The sequence below is a fragment of the Camelina sativa genome, chromosome 9 (genome assembly GCF_000633955.1).
Source record: "Camelina sativa cultivar DH55 chromosome 9, Cs, whole genome shotgun sequence".
Lineage (NCBI taxonomy): Eukaryota > Viridiplantae > Streptophyta > Magnoliopsida > Brassicales > Brassicaceae > Camelina > Camelina sativa.
Genome location: NC_025693.1, coordinates 21,128,274 through 21,133,821, shown reverse-complemented (window position 1 = coordinate 21,133,821; position 5,548 = coordinate 21,128,274). Strand labels below are relative to the sequence as shown.

General features: G+C 30.4%; 1 long non-coding RNA gene across 4 annotated transcripts in view; it reads left to right on the top strand.

Moving 5' to 3' along the window:
* LOC104711606 overlaps positions 1-2,652 on the top strand; it is a 4,063-nt gene extending 1,411 nt beyond the window's left edge. For 3 of the 4 annotated variants that reach the window (XR_755363.2, XR_755364.2, XR_755361.2), the window contains exons 3-9: positions 576-648; positions 802-916; positions 986-1,116; positions 1,219-1,346; positions 1,438-1,639; positions 1,852-1,941; positions 2,400-2,652. This is a non-coding gene — a long non-coding RNA (uncharacterized LOC104711606). Of the gene's footprint in view, positions 1-6; positions 217-575; positions 649-801; positions 917-985; positions 1,117-1,218; positions 1,347-1,437; positions 1,640-1,851; positions 1,942-2,399 lie in introns of those variants that run through there. The other variant, XR_755362.1, reaches the window with a different exon arrangement.

The following is a 5,548-nucleotide window of genomic DNA, read 5'->3' as shown; positions in this document are numbered from 1 at the left end:
AAAAAAAAAAAAAAAAAAAAACAAACCTTTTCTGAGAGTAAGAGGCTTTTGGTGGGTGGCTGTTGTTGAATCAGAAACCTCATTTTAAAGGGATACATCATGACATGTCTTCTTTCGCCATGGCGATGACTTTTCTCAGTGGTCCCAAATTGCTTACTGTCTTGCTCAACCAAGCCAACACCAGTTATTTATTCGGCTGCGTCTTACCTGTGATTGGTATATTCGCTTGGTCCCTTCGGTTGATCCTTCAAATTTTGATTAATTAATATACAGATTTGGGTTGTCTTGAGTTGGAGGTTTTGTTTGTCTAAGTTATAGATAGATTGCAGGTTTTATTTTAAAATTTTGTAGAATTTGGTTATTTAAGTTGCAGAACATGTTTTCCCAGAATATATAAGCAAGAATTGATTTTAGAGGACAAGGTATGAAAGTCGTACAACCTTTTCCAAGAGAGTTTTCAGCTTTTGGTTATTTAAATATATGTTTTCATGTGACCCTTTCAATGATTCATATTTAATAATCTTCACTTTGATCTACTGTTCTTATGAATATAATCTATTGAGCTGTTGGTGCAGCTTACATGGGATCAGTTGGAAATAATAAATACAAAGATCTAATGAAGAAGGATGTACAACAGGTTGTGGCAATGTAAGCTAATTCTCTGGTTTTCATGTTTTTAGCTTTATTTGAGTTCATGTACAGCAGGTGGTTGGTTTCTCTATGAGAAAAGTATAAAGTTATTAATTTTTGTAAAATATCATAATAAAAGTGAAATTAAAATGACATGTTGTTTTGTATCAGGTTCACCATCATCGCAATGAGTCGTCGTCAACTGGAACTTGCGATGCTTGTGTTGTAATGGAGAAAACCTGCTCAATGGTCTTGGAAAACCAGCAGCAAAATTCAAATTATAATGGTTATTTGTTCTTCTTTTTTCTTAATCCATATAGTCTTAAATTTCATTAATCAATCGATCGTGTTTCAGATTGGAGTTGTGATCGAAGACAAAGAATTTGTCGAATCTTCATGAACGGAGTGAAGTGAATGGCCGGGAAATTCTCTTACAGTCTTAGATGTTCCTTGTGGTCAGAGCATCTCGGCCTTCACGCCGGGGAGGTACTTTTACATATATATTTTCTAGAAACGCCTATACTTAACATTCTTGACTTCATAGCAAATTTTAAAATGTTAATATAATCTTATATTTTTTGTGTTTAGATGAAAATAATCGAAGAACCGATCAAAGATGCAACATACAAGGACTTGTGGATGGCAACAGCTAAGAAGAACGCTGACATCTACAACCAAGTCTTCTCTTGCATTCCTAATGAGCATATACGCTCAAGGTTCATACTTCTCTTTTTAGTTTCCTTAATTAACACACTCCTTGCCCTCAATATGAGATGATCTAATGATTCTTTTGATCTAAAAACACAGAACTGCCTTGAGAGAGAACATGTCTCTTATAAAAGATAACTAGAGGCTGAATGAGACAAGAGGTCACCTTGTGTGTTTCCCATTACAGTTCATGTGTCTGATGATTAATTGGTCTTGACATTTCCAGACATGTTGGTGATCACCGCTATAGGCACTCTTAGAATATTTTGTGGTAATCAATAGATGAGGCTTTAAATACAATGTAAGTTTTCCTCATATATAACGGGTTGTTTGTAAATATTCTTTTCCCCGTTTGTTTGATTTTTTTTTCCTCATTATTGTGATGAACATTATGTTTTGGCTTTTTCTATTTTTCTTTGTTTGTATGAAATCTGGATTTTAGCATTATCATTTAGTAGCCATAGAATCTGCTATAAGACTTTATCAAGTGCCTTTTAATTTGAATGTTGCAAGGTTTTCCAGCTGAGGAACGGGAGAGATGTAGAAGAAGATAGTACTTCATATGAGAGTTTCAAATTAAGGAGATAAAGATTGGAATTAACAGTGAGTTTCGGTTTACGATGAAATTCAATTAGTGATGTGAATCGACATTCTCACTATCTTGATTGTTTGAATTGTGTTTTAAGAAATTATTTGAGTCCATAATGTTGTTTTCTGGATATGACGAGTAGGTGACTATGATAATCAACGTAGCTTAAAATCATTTAGGTTCACGTTGCAGAGTTTTATCGTCTAAGTTGCATGTTTGGTTTGTATAAGCTATAGATTGCAGGTTTTTGTGAATTAATTTGCAGAATTTGGTTGTCTAAGTTACAGGATTTTGTTTTTAAGTTGAACGTTTGGTTTGTTTGGTTTCTACTTTCCAAGTTATATAAACTGTAGGTTTTGGTTAAACAATTTGCAGAATTTTGTAAACAAAACTACATCTTTTGATTTTCTAAGTTACAAATTGCAGTTTTTGGTCGACTAATTTTAATTTGATTTGGCGAACTAATTTGCAGATATTGGTTCGAGAAATTATAGGTTTTAATTTCGAAGCTGCAAGGTTTGGTTTGAGAATATGAAACACTACCTTCTCTGCAAATTTTTAATGAGATGTAGTTTTTTTCTTATCAATGTTTGGGATTTGAGTAGTTGTTTAGTTTGAGACTTTGAGTAGTTGCAATTTTTCATTTTGAGACTTGAGTTCAATCTATCGAATATAAATTATGTAAATATTGTCAAATTATATTTATCGAAGACAAATTGTATTGATTTGACGCAGAAATAATATTTAATAAAAATGTTATAGTCAAAAAAAGATCGTGTTTCAGGGTTTATTATTGCCAGGTTCTGTGAATCAAATAGTGAAACGATGATTGCAACGGGTGAACGAACTTTATAACGTTGTCACCTTGTGCTTTTTAGTCAAAAGTCTTAATCTTTTTTTGTAGAAGTTATTGTCTTTGCTCTTTCTTCTTGATGGGTTGGTCTTATATGTTTGTGTTTCTTTGGTTATAACAATGTCTGTCTTTTGGATTTCATAGTGTCTGTCTTTTTGGATTGCAACAATACAAATTAAAAACAAACTGAAATTTGATATTTGGATTTGAATTTAAGACTTGAATTTAAGACGTCTAAGCAAATTGTAAGAAATATTTTGATTAGTTGAGAAAATATAGGTAGATGAATTCAAGTGTTAAGCTTTCACTAATTTGGATAAGGATTGACTATGCGACAGCATTTTGAAAATTTGGGTTTTTTTGAAAAATAATTATATAGTTTTTGAAAACTATACTTTTTGGATTATTTCAACTAAGTAAATAAAAAAATATTCAACGGAGAAATATGGTATCCCGTCTAACTTACCCAATCTCATTTAGTAAATATTGTTTAACGAGTAATTATTTAAAAGAGAACGAACATAAGACAAAAAAAATTATGATGGATACGGGATGAGACAAGACTGGATGAGACAAGACGAGATGAGACGGGATTTGTCGGGAAGAGAGGGGATGGTTAAACGAGTAATTATTTCATGTTTTGCAAAGTAAATACATTTAGGGTTAAATTTTTAAAATTTTACATGAAAAGAACGTACCTGTACTATAGCACCCATGTTCATATAATTCTGAGTTATTTTACAAATTTAAAATTTGTATGAAAATATTTGTCTCGTGCTGTAGCACAGGTTATTACCTTCACACGGGTATTTTGAGAATTTTTGGTATTTTTGATAATATTTTGAGAGTTTTGAGAATTATAATTTCTACTAACTATAGAAATTTTAACATACAAATGGAGAATGCATGTATTTTGTCTAAATTCTTAGCCATAAATTATTAATAATATTATTATATTGATAGTTCATTAAAATAAAATGGTTATGAGACATAAAATTTCTAATGGGATGGATCAAAACGGGAAAGGGATGAAATAGGACAGGACAAGATTTAACACCAGTAACAAAATTACTTTAACATTTTCAATAAATACGGGCTGTCTTTGATTATTATGGATGGATTACAAAAAAGTATCTATTTTCCCGCTAATGAAGATGATGATCATGTTTATTTTCGGTACGGATTGCGGTATCTACATATACACCAAAATATTGACAAAACACCGTGAAAGAGTGGCCAACTAATTTTAACGAAAAAAAATATTACTATTATACCATTTAAATTTTCCAATAGACAAACGTTTATTATTTGACTGAATATATGTTTTACCAGTATTTTTTAAGTAATTTAATTTACTAATTGAGTACATATACTTTAAAAACAATAATTAAATTTTGAGAAAATTCCAGTTTATTTATGGTATTAAGACGAAAAATAGTATATGTAAACTAAAACGGGTAAATTCGAATAATGAAAAAGAATATATTGAATAGTTTTTTTATAAAAAAGGGACATAAAATTTAGATTAAAGTACAAAATAAAAAATATAGGTAGATGAATTCAAGTATCAAGTTTTCACTAATTTGGATAAGGATTGACTATACGATAGTTAATTAACAACTTTGGAACGGGCACTTTAAAAATTTTGGTATTTTTGGAAATAATTATATAGTTTTTTAAAATGATAATTTTTTGGATAATTTTAACTGACTTAATAAAAAAGATCAACAGAGAACTCAGGTATTCCATTTAATTTTCTTACCTAATCTCTTTTAGTAAATATTGTCTAACGAGTAACTATTTAAAAGAGAACGAATATAAGACAAAATATTATGATAGATACGGAACGAGACGGGATGAAACGAGACAAGACTGGATGAGATGAGACTGGATGAGACAAGACGAGATGAGACAGGATGAGATGGGACGAGAGGTGAGGAGATGGGACGGGAATGGACGTGTTTCCAGTTCTAGAATAAATATGTTTATGTTTAATTTTTTATTTAAATTAAAATAACACACATGTACTATAGTATCCGCACATGTACTATAGCATCTGTGTTAATATAATTTTAGTCATTTACGAATTTAAAATTTATATGAAAAAATTTTGTCCCGTGCTACGGTACGGGTTACTACCTAGTACTATTTTATTAAAAAAACGTTTTATCTTTAGAGTTTATTGCTTTAGTTTCCCAGGTTATACAACTTACGATATAGTTGACAGAGTTTAATTTTTCAGATTTATTACATTTTTTAGTCCCAAAATATTTTTTTCTCAACACCCACTATAAAACCGGGACACAGTTGTTAGTTCTAGATATCAAATCAAAAGAAATTTCTTTTGAATACTCAAATGGATCAAAAAGAAAAGTCAGAACGAAAAAAAAATTAAAGAAGAAGAAGATGTTCAACCGACTCGCCCAATAAGTGCAAGCAACCCTCAAGACTTTGATTTAAACAAGAAGATCTATTTCTACGAAGGAAAGATTGATCCCAACAAAGAAGTAGAAGACACTATCTTGGTTATGTTAAAGATTTATGTGCCAAGTCTTTTTTAGCATCGATCTTTCTTCTCTATAGTTCTATGTGAGTTTCTTTCTTCTGGTTTCTTACGATGTTTATAAGGAACTAATAAATCTATAAAAATCATCTAAATAAAATATCTTTGCCATTTCGAATAATCTTATTGATCTGCCCACTAAGTCAAAATTTTAAATTTTTAAATCAAATAAAAATCAATCATAACATAATCCAACAAGAAAGCC